Source organism: Oncorhynchus clarkii, chromosome 33 (assembly GCF_045791955.1).
Source record: "Oncorhynchus clarkii lewisi isolate Uvic-CL-2024 chromosome 33, UVic_Ocla_1.0, whole genome shotgun sequence".
NCBI lineage: Eukaryota > Metazoa > Chordata > Actinopteri > Salmoniformes > Salmonidae > Oncorhynchus > Oncorhynchus clarkii.
Window position 1 is genome coordinate 37783101 of NC_092179.1, and position 17876 is coordinate 37800976.

At 35.2% G+C, this 17876-nt stretch overlaps 1 protein-coding gene across 5 annotated transcripts in view; it reads right to left on the minus strand.

Annotated features, from left to right (window-relative positions):
• LOC139392566 (methionine-R-sulfoxide reductase B3, mitochondrial-like) overlaps positions 1–15872 on the minus strand; it is a 49049-nt gene extending 33177 nt beyond the window's left edge. Inside the window, exon 1 of one of the 5 annotated variants that reach the window (XM_071140612.1) lies at positions 15490–15649. The gene's annotated coding sequence lies outside the window, so the exon portion shown is untranslated. Of the gene's footprint in view, positions 1–15489 lie in introns of all 5 variants that reach the window. The other 4 variants (XM_071140609.1, XM_071140611.1, XM_071140613.1 and 1 more) reach the window with 4 other exon arrangements.
• Positions 15873–17876: the final 2004 nt, after the last annotated feature.

Consider the following 17876-nt stretch of genomic DNA (forward strand, 5'->3'; position numbering starts at 1 on the left):
GACTGATATAATACTGTAGTCTACTATTAGACTGATAGAATACTGTAGTCTACTATTCTACTATTAGACTGATAGAATACTGTAGTCTACTATTAGACTGATAGAATACTGTAGTCTACTATTCTACTATTAGACTGATAGAATACTGTAGTCTACTATTAGACTGATAGAATACTATAGTCTACTATTAGACTGATAGAATACTGTAGTCTACTATTAGACTGACATAATACTGTAGTCTACTATTAGACTGACAGAATACTGTAGTCTACTATTAGACTGACAGAATACTGTAGTCTACTATTAGACTGATAGAATACTGTAGTCTACTATTCTACTATTAGACTGATAGAATACTGTAGTCTACTATTAGACTGATAGAATACTGTAGTCTACTATTCTACTATTAGACTGATAGAATACTGTAGTCTACCATTAGACTGATAGAATACTGTAGTCTACTATTAGACTGATAGAATACTGTAGTCTACTATTAGACTGATAGAATACTGTAGTCTACTATTAGACTGATAGAATACTGTAGTCTACTATTCTACTATTAGACTGATAGAATACTGTAGTCTACTATTAGACTGATAGAATACTGTAGTCTACCATTAGACTGATAGAATACTGTAGTCTACTATTAGACTGATATAATACTGTAGTCTACTATTAGACTGATATAATACTGTAGTCTACTATTAGACTGATAGAATACTGTAGTCTACTATTAGACTGATAGAATACTGTAGTCTACTATTAGACTGATAGAATACTGTAGTCTACTATTAGACTGATAGAATACTGTAGTCTACTATTAGACTGATAGAATACTGTAGTCTACTATTCTACTATTAGACTGATAGAATACTGTAGTCTACTATTAGACTGATAGAATACTGTAGTCTACTATTAGACTGATAGAATACTGTAGTCTACTATTAGACTGATAGAATACTGTAGTCTACTATTCTACTATTAGACTGATAGAATACTGTAGTCTACTATTAGACTGATAGAATACTGTAGTCTACTATTAGACTGATAGAATACTGTAGTCTACTATTCTATTATTAGACTGATAGAATACTGTAGTCCACTATTAGACTGATAGAATACTGTAGTCTACTATTCTACTATTAGACTGATAGAATACTGTAGTCTACTATTCTACTATTAGACTGATAGAATACTGTAGTCTACTATTAGACTGATAGAATACTGTAGTCTACTATTAGACTGATAGAATACTGTAGTCTACTATTAGACTGATAGAATACTGTAGTCTACTATTCTACTATTAGACTGATATAATACTGTAGTCTACCATTAGACTGATAGAATACTGTAGTCTATTAGACTGATAGAATACTGTAGTCTACTATTAGACTGATAGAATACTGTAGTCTACTATTAGACTGATAGAATACTGTAGTCTACTACTATTAGACTGATATAATACTGTAGTCTACTATTAGACTGATAGAATACTGTAGTCTACTATTAGACTGATAGAATACTGTAGTCTACTATTAGACTGATAGAATACTGTAGTCTACTATTAGACTGATAGAATACTGTAGTCTACTATTAGACTGATAGAATACTGTAGTCTACTATTAGACTGATAGAATACTGTAGTCTACTATTAGACTGACATAATACTGTAGTCTACTATTAGACTGACAGAATACTGTAGTCTACTATTAGACTGATAGAATACTGTAGTCTACTATTAGACTGATAGAATACTGTAGTCTACTATTCTACTATTAGACTGATAGAATACTGTAGTCTACTATTAGACTGATAGAATACTGTAGTCTACTATTAGACTGATAGAATACTGTAGTCTACTATTAGACTGATAGAATACTGTAGTCTATTAGACTGATAGAATACTGTAGTCTACTATTAGACTGATAGAATACTGTAGTCTACTATTAGACTGATAGAATACTGTAGTCTACTATTAGACTGATAGAATACTGTAGTCTACTATTAGACTGATAGAATACTGTAGTCTACTATTCTACTACTGTAGACTGATAGAATACTGTAGTCTACTATTAGACTGATAGAATACTGTAGTCTACTATTAGACTGATTACTGAATACTGTAGTCTACTATTAGACTACTGTAGTCTCTACTATTAGACTGATAGAATACTGTAGTCTACTATTAGACTGATAGAATACTGTAGTCTACTATTAGACTGATAGAATACTGTAGTCTACTATTCTACTATTACTATTAGACTGATAGTCTAATACTGTAGAATACTATTCTACTATTAGACTGATAGAATACTGTAGTCTACTATTAGACTGATAGAATACTGTAGTCTACTATTAGACTGATAGAATACTGTAGTCTACTATTACTGATAGAATACTGTAGTCTACTATTAGACTGATAGAATACTGTGGTCTACTATTCTACTATTAGACTGATAGAATACTGTAGTCTACCATTAGACTGATAGAATACTGTAGTCTACTATTAGACTGATAGAATACTGTAGTCTACTATTAGACTGATAGAATACTGTAGTCTACTATTAGACTGATAGAATACTGTAGTCTACTATACTATTAGACTGATAGAATACTGTAGTCTACTATTAGACTGATAGAATACTGTAGTCTACTATTAGACTGATAGAATACTGTAGTCTACTATTAGACTGATAGAATACTGTAGTCTACTATTAGAATACTGATATTCTACTATACTGTAGTCTACTATTAGACTGATAGAATACTGTAGTCTACTATTAGACTGATAGAATACTGTAGTCTACCATTAGACTGATATAATACTGTAGTCTACTATTAGACTGATAGAATACTATTAGACTGATAGAATACTGTAGTCTACTATTAGACTGATAGAATACTGTGATAGAATACTGTTCTACTATTACTGATAGAATCTGTAGTCTACTATTAGACTGATAGAATACTGTAGTCTACTATTAGACTGATAGAATACTGTAGTCTACTATTAGACTGATAGAATACTGTAGTCTACTATTAGACTGATATAATATTGTAGTCAACTATTAGACTGATAGAATACTGTAGTCTACTATTAGACTGATAGAATACTGTAGTCTACTATTAGACTGATAGAATACTGTAGTCTACTATTCCACTATTAGACTGATAGAATACTGTAGTCTACTATTAGACTGATAGAATACTGTAGTCCACTATTAGACTGATAGAATACTGTAGTCTACTATTAGACTGATAGAATACTGTAGTCTGTAGTCTACTATTAGACTGATAGAATACTGTAGTCTACTATTAGACTGATAGAATACTGTAGTCTACTATTAGACTGATATAATACTATTAGACTGATAGAATACTGTAGTCTACTATTATACTATTAGACTGATAGAATACTGTAGTCTACTATTAGACTGATAGAATACTGTAGTCTACTATTAGACTGATAGAATACTGTAGTCTACTATTCTACTATTAGACTGATAGAATACTGTAGTCTACTATTCTACTATTAGACTGATAGAATACTGTAGTCTACTATTAGACTGATAGAATACTGTAGTCTACTATTCTACTATTAGACTGATAGAATACTGTAGTCTACTATTAGACTGATAGAATACTGTAGTCTACTATTAGACTGATAGAATACTGTAGTCTACTATTCTACTATTAGACTGATAGAATACTGTAGTCTACTATTCTACTATTAGACTGATAGAATACTGTAGTCTACTATTAGACTGATAGAATACTGTAGTCTACTATTAGACTGATAGAATACTGTAGCCTACTATTCTACTATTAGACTGATAGAATACTGTGGTCTACTATTCTACTATTAGACTGATAGAATAATGTAGTCTACTATTCTACTATTAGACTGATAGAATACTGTAGTCTACTATTCTACTATTAGACTGATAGAATACTGTAGTCTACTATTAGACTGATAGAATACTGTAGCCTACTATTCTACTATTAGACTGATAGAATACTGTGGTCTACTATTCTACTATTAGACTGATATAATACTGTAGTCTACCATTAGACTGATAGAATACTGTAGTCTACTATTAGACTGATAGAATACTGTAGTCTACTATTAGACTGATAGAATACTGTAGTCTACTATTAGACTGATAGAATACTATTAGACTGATAGAATACTGTAGTCTACTATTAGACTGATAGAATACTGTAGTCTACTATTAGACTGATAGAATACTGTAGTCTACTATTAGACTGATAGAATACTGTAGTCTACTATTAGACTGATATAATACTGTAGTCTACTATTAGACTGATAGAATACTGTAGTCTACTATTAGACTGATAGAATACTGTAGTCTACCATTAGACTGATATAATACTGTAGTCTACTATTAGACTGATAGAATACTATTAGACTGATAGAATACTGTAGTCTACTATTAGACTGATAGAATACTGTAGTCTACTATTAGACTGATATAATACTGTAGTCTACTATTAGACTGATAGAATACTGTAGTCTACTATTAGACTGATAGAATACTGTAGTCTACTATTAGACTGATAGAATACTGTAGTCTACTATTCCACTATTAGACTGATAGAATACTGTAGTCTACTATTAGACTGATAGAATACTGTAGTCCACTATTAGACTGATAGAATACTGTAGTCTACTATTAGACTGATAGAATACTGTAGTCTACTATTCTACTATTAGACTGATAGAATACTGTAGTCTACTATTAGACTGATAGAATACTGTAGTCTACTATTAGACTGATATAATACTATTAGACTGATAGAATACTGTAGTCTACTATTCTACTATTAGACTGATAGAATACTGTAGTCTACTATTAGACTGATAGAATACTGTAGTCTACTATTAGAATGATAGAATACTGTAGTCTACTATTAGAATGATAGAATACTGTAGCCTACCATTAGACTGATAGAATACTGTAGTCTACTATTCTACTGATAGAATACTGTAGTCTACTATTAGACTGAATACTGTAGTCTACTATTAGACTGATAGAATACTGTAGTCTACTATTAGACTGATAGAATACTGTAGTCTACTATTAGACTGATAGAATACTGTAGTCTACTATTAGACTGATAGAATACTGTAGTCTACTATTAGACTGATAGAATACTGTAGTCTACTATTAGACTGATAGAATCTGTACTATTAGACTGATAGAATACTGTAGTCTACTATTAGACTGATAGAATACTGTAGTCTACCATTAGACTGATAGAATACTGTAGTCTACTATTCTACTATTAGACTGATAGAATACTGTAGTCTACTATTAGACTGATAGAATACTGTAGTCTACTATTAGACTGATAGAATACTGTAGTCTACCTATTAGACTGATAGAATACTGTAGTCTACTATTAGACTGATAGAATACTGTAGTCTACTATTAGACTGATAGAATACTGTAGTCTACTATTAGACTGATAGAATACTGTAGTCTACTATTAGACTGATAGAATACTGTAATACTGATAGTCTACTACTATTAGACTGATAGAATACTGTAGTCTACTATTAGACTGATAGAATACTGTAGTCTACTATTAGACTGATAGAATACTGTAGTCTACTATTAGACTGATAGAATACTGTAGTCTACTATTAGACTGATAGAATACTGTAGTCTACTATTAGACTGATAGAATACTGTAGTCTACTATTCTACTATTAGACTGATAGAATACTGTAGTCTACTATTAGACTGATAGAATACTGTAGTCTACTATTAGACTGATAGAATACTGTAGTCTACTATTAGACTGATAGAATACTGTAGTCTACTATTAGACTGATAGAATACTGTAGTCTACTATTAGACTGATAGAATACTGTAGTCTACTATTAGACTGATAGAATACTGTAGTCTACTATTAGACTGATAGAATACTGTAGTCTACTATTAGACTGATAGAATACTGTAGTCTACTATTAGACTGATAGAATACTGTAGTCTACTATTCTACTATTAGACTGATAGAATACTGTAGTCTACTATTAGACTGATAGAATACTGTAGTCTACTATTAGACTGATAGAATACTGTAGTCTACTATTAGACTGATAGAATACTGTAGTCTACTATTCTACTATTAGACTGATAGAATACTGTGGTCTACTATTCTACTATTAGACTGATAGAATACTGTAGTCTACTATTAGACTATTAGACTGATAGAATACTGTAGTCTACTATTCTACTATTAGACTGATAGAATACTGTAGTCTACTATTAGACTGATAGAATACTGTAGCCTACTATTCTACTATTAGACTGATAGAATACTGTGGTCTACTATTCTACTATTAGACTGATAGAATACTGTAGTCTACCATTAGACTGATAGAATACTGTAGTCTACTATTAGACTGATAGAATACTGTAGTCTACTATTAGACTGATAGAATACTGTAGTCTACTATTAGACTGATAGAATACTGTAGAATACTATTAGACTGATAGAATACTGTAGTCTACTATTAGACTGATAGAATACTGTAGTCTACTATTAGACTGATAGAATACTGTAGTCTACTATTAGACTGATAGAATACTGTAGTCTACTATTAGACTGATAGAATACTGTAGTCTACTATTAGACTGATAGAATACTGTAGTCTACTATTAGACTGATAGAATACTGTAGTCTACTATTAGACTGATATAATACTGTAGTCTACTATTAGACTGATAGAATACTGTAGTCTACTATTAGACTGATAGAATACTGTAGTCTACTATTAGACTGATAGAATACTGTAGTCTACTATTAGACTGATAGAATACTGTAGTCTACTATTAGACTGATATAATACTGTAGTCTACTATTAGACTGATAGAATACTGTAGTCTACTATTAGACTGATAGAATACTGTAGTCTACTATTCCACTATTAGACTGATAGAATACTGTAGTCTACTATTAGACTGATAGAATACTGTAGTCTACTATTAGACTGATAGAATACTGTATATGTAGTCTACTATTACTGACTGATAGAATACTGTAGTCTACTATTCTACTATTAGACTGATAGAATACTGTAGTCTACTATTAGACTGATAGAATACTGTAGTCTACTATTAGACTGATAGAATACTGTAGTCTACTATTAGACTGATAGAATACTGATAGTCTACTATTCTACTATTAGACTGATAGAATACTGTAGTCTACTATTAGACTGATAGAATACTGTAGTCTACTATTAGACTGATAGAATACTGTAGTCTACTATTAGACTGATAGAATACTGTAGCCTACTACTATTAGACTGATAGAATACTGTAGTCTACTATTCTACTATTAGACTGATAGAATACTGTAGTCTACTATTAGACTGATAGAATACTGTAGTCTACTATTAGACTGATAGAATACTGTAGTCTACTATTAGACTGATAGAATACTGTAGTCTACCTATTAGACTGATAGAATACTGTAGTCTACTATTCTACTATTAGACTGATAGAATACTGTAGTCTACTATTAGACTGATAGAATACTGTAGTCTACTATTAGACTGATAGAATACTGTAGTCTACTATTAGACTGATAGAATACTGTAGTCTACTATTCTACTATTAGACTGATAGAATACTGTAGTCTACACTATTTAGACTGATAGAATACTGTAGTCTACTATTAGACTGATAGAATACTGTAGTCTACTATTAGACTGATAGAATACTGTAGTCTACTATTAGACTGATAGAATACTGTAGTCTACTATTAGACTGATAGAATACTGTAGTCTACTATTAGACTGATAGAATACTGTAGTCTACTGATAGAATACTGTAGTCTACTATTAGACTGATAGAATACTGTAGTCTACTATTAGACTGATAGAATACTGTAGTCTACTATTAGACTGATAGAATACTGTAGTCTACTATTAGACTGATATAATACTACTGTAGTCTACTATTAGACTGATAGAATACTGTAGTCTACCATTAGACTGATAGAATACTGTAGTCTACTATTCTACTATTAGACTGATAGAATACTGTAGTCTACTATTAGACTGATAGAATACTGTAGTCTACTATTAGACTGATAGAATACTGTAGTCTACTATTAGACTGATAGAATACTGTAGTCTACTATTAGACTGATAGAATACTGTAGTCTACTATTAGACTGATAGAATACTGTAGTCTACTATTAGACTGATAGAATACTGTAGTCTACTATTAGACTGATAGAATACTGTAGTCTACTATTAGACTGATAGAATACTGTAGTCTACTATTAGACTGATAGAATACTGTAGTCTACTATTAGACTGATAGAATACTGTAGTCTACTATTCTACTATTAGACTGATAGAATACTGTAGTCTACTATTAGACTGATAGAATACTGTAGTCTACTATTAGACTGATAGAATACTGTAGTCTACTATTCTACTATTAGACTGATAGATTACTGTAGTCCACTATTTGACTGATAGAATACTGTAGTCTACTATTAGACTGATAGAATACTGTAGTCTACCATTAGACTGATAGAATACTGTAGTCTACTATTAGACTGATAGAATACTGTAGTCTACTATTAGACTGATAGAATACTGTAGTCTACTATTAGACTGATAGAATACTATAGTCTACCATTAGACTGATAGAATACTGTAGTCTACTATTAGACTGATAGAATACTGTAGTCTACTATTAGACTGATAGAATACTGTAGTCTACTATTAGACTGATATAATACTATAGTCTACTATTAGAATGATAGAATACTGTAGTCTACTATTAGACTGATAGAATACTGTAGTCTACTATTCTACTATTAGACTGATAGAATACTGTAGTCTACTATTAGACTGATAGAATACTGTAGTCTACTATTAGACTGATAGAATACTGTAGTCTACTATTAGACTGATATAATACTGTAGTCTACTATTAGACTGATAGAATACTGTAGTCTACTATTAGACTGATAGAATACTGTAGTCTACTATTAGACTGATAGAATACTGTAGTCTACTATTAGACTGATAGAATACTGTAGTCTACTATTAGACTGATAGAATACTGTAGTCTACTATTAGACTGATAGAATACTGTAGTCTACTATTAGACTGATATAGAATACTGTAGTCTACTATTAGACTGATAGAATACTGTAGTCTACTATTAGACTGATAGAATACTGTAGTCTACTATTAGACTGATAGAATACTGTAGTCTACTATTAGACTGATTAGACTGATAGAATACTGTAGTCTACTATTAGACTGATAGAATACTGTAGTCTACTATAGAATACCTACTATTAGACTGATAGAATACTACTGTAGTCTACTATTAGACTGATAGAATACTGTAGTCTACTATTAGACTGATAGAATACTGTAGTCTACAATTAGACTGATAGAATACTGTAGTCTACTATTAGACTGATAGAATACTGTAGTCTACTATTCCACTATTAGACTGATAGAATACTGTAGTCTACTATTAGACTGATAGAATACTGTAGTCTACCATTAGACTGATAGAATACTGTACTAGACTGATAGAATACTGTAGTCTACTATTAGACTGATAGAATACTGTAGTCTACTATTAGACTGATAGAATACTGTAGTCTACTATTAGACTGATAGAATACTGTAGTCTACTATTAGACTGATAGAATACTATTAGACTGATAGAATACTGTAGTCTACTATTCTACTATTAGACTGATAGAATACTGTAGTCTACTATTAGACTGATAGAATACTGTAGTCTACTATTAGACTGATAGAATACTGTAGTCTACTATTAGACTGATAGAATACTGTAGTCTACCATTAGACTGATAGAATACTGTAGTCTACTATTCTACTATTAGACTGATAGAATACTGTAGTCTACTATTAGACTGATAGAATACTGTAGTCTACTATTAGACTGATAGAATACTGTAGTCTACCATTAGACTGATAGAATACTGTAGTCTACTATTCTACTATTAGACTGATAGAATACTGTAGTCTACTATTAGACTGATAGATTACTGTAGTCCACTATTAGACTGATAGAATACTGTAGTCTACTATTAGACTGATAGAATACTGTAGTCTACCATTAGACTGATAGAATACTGTAGTCTACTATTAGACTGATAGAATACTGTAGTCTACTATTAGACTGATAGAATACTGTAGTCTACTATTAGAATACTAGTCTACCATTAGACTGATAGAATACTGTAGTCTACTATTAGACTATAGTACTGTACTATTAGAATGATAGAATACTGTAGTCTACTATTAGACTGATAGAATACTGTAGTCTACTATTAGACTGATAGAATACTGTAGTCTACTATTAGACTGATAGAATACTGTAGTCTACTATTAGACTGATAGAATACTGTAGTCTACTATTAGACTGATAGAATACTGTAGTCTACTATTAGACTGATAGAATACTGTAGTCTACTATTAGACTGATAGAATACTGTAGTCTACTATTAGACTGATAGAATACTATAGTCTACTATTAGAATGATAGAATACTGTAGTCTACTATTAGACTGATAGAATACTGTAGTCTACTATTAGACTGATAGAATACTGTAGTCTACCATTAGACTGATAGAATACTGTAGTCTACTATTAGACTGATAGAATACTGTAGTCTACTATTAGACTGATAGAATACTGTAGTCTGCTATTCTACTATTAGACTGATAGAATACTGTAGTCTACTATTAGACTGATAGAATACTGTAGTCTACTATTAGACTGATATAATACTGTAGTCTACTATTACTGATAGAATACTGTAGTCTACTATTAGACTGATATAATACTGTAGTCTACTATTAGACTGATAGAATACTGTAGTCTACTATTAGACTGATAGAATACTGTAGTCTACTATTAGACTGATAGAATACTGTAGTCTACTATTCTACTATTAGACTGATAGAATACTGTAGTCTACTATTAGACTGATAGAATACTGTAGTCTACTATTCTACTATTAGACTGATAGATTACTGTAGTCCACTATTAGACTGATAGAATACTGTAGTCTACTATTAGACTGATAGAATACTGTAGTCTACTATTAGACTGATAGAATACTGTAGTCTACTATTAGACTGATAGAATACTGTAGTCTACTATTAGACTGATAGAATACTGTAGTCTACTATTAGACTGATAGAATACTGTAGTCTACTATTCTACCATTAGACTGATAGAATACTATAGTCTACTATTAGAATGATAGAATACTGTAGTCTACTATTCTACTATTAGACTGATAGAATACTGTAGTCTACTATTAGACTGATAGAATACTGTAGTCTACCATTAGACTGATAGAATACTGTAGTCTGCTATTCTACTATTAGACTGATAGAATACTGTAGTCTACTATTAGACTGATAGAATACTGTAGTCTACTATTAGACTGATATAATACTGTAGTCTACTATTAGACTGATAAAATACTGTAGTCTACTATTAGACTGATAGAATACTGTAGTCTACTATTCCACTATTAGACTGATAGAATACTGTAGTCTACTATTAGACTGATAGAATACTGTAGTCTACTATTAGACTGATAGAATACTGTAGTCTACTATTCTACTATTAGACTGACAGAATACTGTAGTCTACTATTAGACTGATAGAATACTGTAGTCTACCATTAGACTGAAGAATACTGTAGTCTACTATTAGACTGATAGAATACTGTTTAACATGGCTAACGGCTACAGTATGTCCACATGGCTAACGGCTACAGTATGTCCACATGGCTAACGGCTACAGTACGTCCACATGGCTAACGGCTACAGTACGTCCACATGGCTAACGGCTACAGTACGTCCACATGGCTAACGGCTACAGTACGTCCACATGGCTAACGGCTACAGTACGTCCACATGGCTAACGGCTACAGTACGTCCACATGGCTAACGGCTACAGTACTTCCACATGGCTAACGGCTACAATATGTCCACATGGCTAACAGCTACAGTATGTCCACATGGCTAACGGCTACAATATGTCCACATGGCTAACGGCTACAATATGTCCACATGGCTAACGGCTACAATATGTCCACATGGCTAACGGCTACAATATGTCCACATGGCTAACGGCTACAATATGTCCACATGGCTAACGGCTACAGTATGTCCACATGGCTAACGGCTACAGTATGTCCACATGGCTAACGGCTACAGTATGTCCACATGGCTACAGTATGTCCCCATGGCTAACGACTACAGTATGTCCACATGGCTAACGGCTACAGTACGTCCACATGGCTAACGGCTATTTCGACATGGCTAATGACAACAACATGGCTAATAACTACAGTATGTTACCATGGCTAATAACTACAGTATGTTGATGCAGTAGTAGAATGGCAGCATTGGGACTGAGCACAGCAGGCAGGCAAGCAGTGATTATTGTGCTAAGTAGCTTTTGTTTTGGACACAATGAACAATAACTGCTGAAGGAGAGGGCCATCCAATCCAAACCCTCTTTATTAAGGAGGCCTGGGATATCCAAGCAAACAATCCAAACCCTCTTAATTAAGAAAGCCTGGGCTATCCAAGCTAACAATCCAAACCATCTTAATTAAGAAGGCCTGGGCTATCCAAGCTAACAATCCAAACCCTTTTAATTAAGAAGGCCTGGGCTATCCAAGCTAACAATCCAAACCCTCTTTAGAAGGCCTGGGCTATCCAAGCTAACGATCCAAACCCTCTTAAGAAGGACTGGGCTATCCAAGCCCTCTAATGGATAGGATGTGCTGCCAAATAATGACAGAGACGACAGACCACAGCCAAAGTCAACCAAACAGCAACCTTGTGTCAGTGGTGAATGATGCTGCACATTTTGCTAGTTGATTAGTGGTGATTTTATGATGTTTTAATGGCTTTGTTACTACTATATAAATGTAAATGAGTGACATTACAGACCAGTTAGAACTGGGCTGCTTAACCGGGTAACTGGGTAGGTAGGTAACTGTGTATTCCATTCATGGACTCCAACTGCTTAAGAACCTATTTTTATTTTACCAGGTAAGTTGACTGAGAACACGTTCTCATTTACAGCAACGACCTGGGGTTATAGTTACAGGGGAGAGGAGGGGGAGGAATGAGCCAATTGTAAACTGGGGACGATTAGGTGACCATGATGGTATGAAGGTCAGATTGGGAATTTAGTCAAGACACCGGGGTGAACACCCCTACTCTTACGATAAGTGCCACGGGATCTTTAATGACCATAGCGAGTCAGGACACCGGGGTTAACACCCCTACTCTTACAATAAGTACCACGGGATCTTTAGTGACCATAGAGAGTCAGGACACCGGGGTTAACACCCCTACTCTTACAATAAGTACCATGGGATCTTTAGTGACCTCAGAGAGTCAGGACATTTGTTATAACGTCCCATCCGAAAGACAGCACCCTACACAGGGCAGTGTCCCCAATCACTGCCCTGGGGCATTGGGATATTTTTTAGACCAGAGGAAAGAGTGCCTCTTACTGGCCCTCCAACACCACTTCCAGCAGCATCTAGTCTCCCAACCAGAAGATACTATCGTCAGTCCCTGGTTGGGGGATTTTTTTTACGAGCCCCGACGCTCATTCTGAACTCAGTCAAAGACACTGCATCTTAGTGCAAGAGGCATTACTACAGTCCCTGGTTCGAATCCAGGCCGCATCACATCCGGCCGTGATTGGGAGTCCCCATAGGGCAGCGCACAATTGGCCCAGCGTTGTCCGGGTTTGGCCGGGGTATGCCGTCATTGTAAATAAGAATTTATTCTTAACTGATTTGCCTAGTTAACACATAAAGGTTCAATAAAACTTGCGGTACAGTTTTGTAAACTGAGATAAATAAAAAAAATGTAAACAATGGTTAAATTACAACACACTTTTAAAGGGTTACGGTCAGTGTTCCCACACGGCCATATATATCCATGTTACTGCGCTTGTTTCGGGAAGACAGAGGTGGCCACCTGGGATAACTAGCATGCTTTAAACACCTGTGCGTAAACTAACTGAGGTGGAAGTGCAGTCATCTGGAGACAACATATGGATCTGGGGCTAAACTGCCACAGTAAGTAGATTTTTTCGCTGTTATGAAAGATAAGGGGTATATCAGCATGTGATTGGAAAAACGTTTCACAAGCAATATTTACTGACGTTTCTAAATGTTAAAACACAGCGTGGATATTGTAGTTCCCACGCAGCTAACCGTGGGCGAAGCTAACCTCTGAAAACCCTACGTATAGGAAGGTTTTCCAGACTAGTAACTGTGTAGGTCGATAAGGTCGATCCTTATAACACCTCCTGGATGGTCTGACCACAGAATAATTCTCATTCTAGAATTTCTGTGTAACTGTGTAGGTCGGAAAGGTCGATCCTTATAACATCTCCTGGATGGTCTGACCACAGAATTATTCTCATTCTAGAATTTCTGTGTAACTGTGTAGGTCGGAAAGGTCGATCCTTATAACATCTCCTGGATGGTCTGACCACAGAATTATTCTCATTCTAGAATTTCTGTGTAACTGTGTAGGTCGGTAAGGTCGATCCTTATAACATCTCCTGGATGGTCTGACCACAGAATAATTCTCATTCTAGAATTTCCCATATTTATTATGGGTTTGACTGGCATCCAACTCAAGGTGAAACACCACTTCTTACACATGAAGAATTAACTCTCAGCCAGTCAATAATAAGAATATAATACAGTAGGCGTGTGTTCTAGATTCCGTTCTATTATGTTCTAAATACTCATGCCGTGGTTTATTACCAACTATGCTTATAACGGAGGCTGTAGTGAATGAACTGACATTAAACTTGGTTTCGAGCTATTTCTAGTACCGTTTTGCCTTCACAAGCAAAGGCTGACAAGTGCGCCACATTAAAACTGCCATAGACTACAGTCAGTATAGACTACAGTCAAGTGGTCAGCTCTTCTGTAACGTCTGGTCTATTAACTTACTGTAACATAGCTAGCTATGTTTCTAATGTATCCGATTACACTGACGCTGGATACAACACTTGTTTACCCTTTTTAATATAATGTATTCACCAAGAACTGTTGTCACGTTCAAGCGTCAAATGTCTTTACAGCAAAGGCAACATTTTAGCCTACAAGTGCATGACTGTGTATTAAAACTGAATAGGCTATTTCAGCAACTGGTGTCCCACTCAAAACGAGCCCGTATTGTTAGCTTGGCTATCAAATGACAAGGACATTGTTTGTTATGGACAGTGGGACGGTCAAAAAGCGCCACTTATCCCGAGCAGAAAACTCTGGAAACAAAATGACGTTTAGAAACAACACGACAATCTTTACACAGACTCCAATATTTATCATGCCATTGCAACAGTTAGTAAATCAACTACGAATCGAAATGTCGTTCACATACCTGTAAAAAGTAGCAGGGACAACAAAGTAACGCAGATCGTCAACCCATTGGCAGACGGGCGGTCCGGTCCGTGTCCGTGCATTAGCTGTGAACACAACTCAGTGAGACGAGAGAAACGGACAACACACCGCTGGCCTGTCTGAGGGGTTGTCACTATATGGCCAAGCTGCAAAACCCGGAAGTTCTACAATGTATCTTCTTTAAAAATCGGATTTCAAAACCGACGCTTAACATTAACCATACTCCTAAAGGTGTGCCTGACCTACGCTTAAATGAAGAGCAAAAAGCGAATTGACGTCTTCATACATTTTCACGATTTATGCCAATTTCGACTTTGCAGCTTGGCACTATAGTGGGAAATGTCTACTGTGGACTTCTTAGTTAGGTAATGACTGGTGCATTGTGGGATAGATTCCAGCGCCACAGGCACATATCTCCAAATATGAACAAGAGCAAAATCAGATTACGCGAAGTTGAGTCCATACAGTAGGATCAAGCCAAACTAGCAGTCCATTTAAAGCCAAACTAGCAGTCTATTTAAAGCCAAACTAGCAGTCTATTTAAAGCCAAACTAGCAGACTATTTAAATGAGTTATTTTACTACTGGCTCTCATGCCTGGAAACATGGACTATTACAATGGATTGTTACTACAGCAGATTGGAAAGCGAGTCCAGTGAGAGAAATAGACTGGAATATAATAGAATAGCACTGTTAGAATAGTGAGTTAGAATAGCAGAGCACTGTTAGAATAGCACGGTTAGAATAGCAGAGCACTGTTAGAATAGTGAGTTAGAATAGCACTGTTAGAATACTGAGTTAGAATAGCAGAGCACTGTTAGAATAGTGAGTTAGAATAGCAGAGCACTGTTAGAATAGTGAGTTAGAATAGCAGAGCACAGTTAGAATAGTGAGTTAGAATAGCAGAGCACTGTTAGAATAGTGAGTTAGAATAGCACGGTTAGAATAGTGAGTTAAATAGCATAGCACGGTTAGAATAGCACGGTTAGAATAGTGAGTTAGAATAGCATAGCACTGTTAGAATAGTGAGTTAGAATAGCACGGTTAGAATAGTGAGTTAGAATAGCATAGCACGGTTAGAATAGTGAGTTAGAATAGCATAGCACTGTTAGAATAGTGAGTTAGAATAGCATAGCACTGTTAGAATAGTGAGTTAGAATAGCACGGTTAGAATAGTGAGTTAGAATAGCACGGTTAGAATAGTGAGTTAGAATAGCATAGCACGGTTAGAATAGCACGGTTAGAATAGCATAGCACTGTTAGAATAGTGAGTTAGAATAGCACGGTTAGAATAGTGAGTTAGAATAGCATAGCACGGTTATAATAGTGAGTTAGAATAGCATAGCACGGTTAGAATAGTGAGTTAGAATAGCATAGCACTGTTAGAATAGTGAGTTAGAATAGCATAGCACTGTTTGAATAGTGAGTTAGAATAGCAGAGCACTGTTAGAATAGAATAGCACTGTTAGAATAGTGAGTTAGAATAGCACTGTTAGAATAGTGAGTTAGAATAGCACTGTTAGAATAGTGAGTTAGAATAGACTATTCCTACTGTTTGATTCTGGAGGTGAAGAAGATGCCCAAATCCAATGACAATAGATGATCAATGTGTTCACCCCACTCCTTGAATGACTGAAATAAGACCGCTTACTGCTGTAAACTCATGTTGGACAGCCTGGTTCCTTCCCTGGTTCCAGCATTGTCCATACGTTTCCACTCTTTAGAGCAGTGGTTCCCAGACTGTGGGTCTGGACCCCCTATGGTTTCCACTCTTTAGAGCGGTGGTTCCCAGACTGTGGGTCTGGACCCCCTATGGTTTCCACTCTTTAGAGCAGTGGTTCCCAGACTGTGGGTCTGGACCCCCTATGGCTTCCACTCTTTAGAGCAGTGGTTCCCAGACTGTGGGTCTGGACCCCCTATGGTTTCCACTCTTTAGAGCGGTGGTTCCCAGACTGTGGGTCTGGACCCCCTATGGTTTCCATTCTTTAGAGCAGTGGTTACCAGACTGTGGGTCTGGACCCCCTATGGTTTCCACCCTTTAGAGCAGTGGTTCCCAGACTGTGGGTCTGGACCCCCCTATGGTTTCCACTCTTTAGAGCAGTGGTTCCCAGACTGTGGGTCTGGACCCCCTATGGTTTCCACCCTTTAGAGCAGTGGTTCCCAGACTGTGGGTCTGGACCCCCTATGGTTTGTGGTGTTACACATCATTTCATTATTATACAGTACAATTCTTAAAATGGGTCACAGGAGCCCAGACTCAAATCTACATGGTCTGTTTTGAGTTACATTTTTGGTCAGAGTCCCCCCCCCCCCCCCCCCCCCCCCCTTATGGTAGATTGACTCAGACACCTCAATTGGTGGGTCAGGA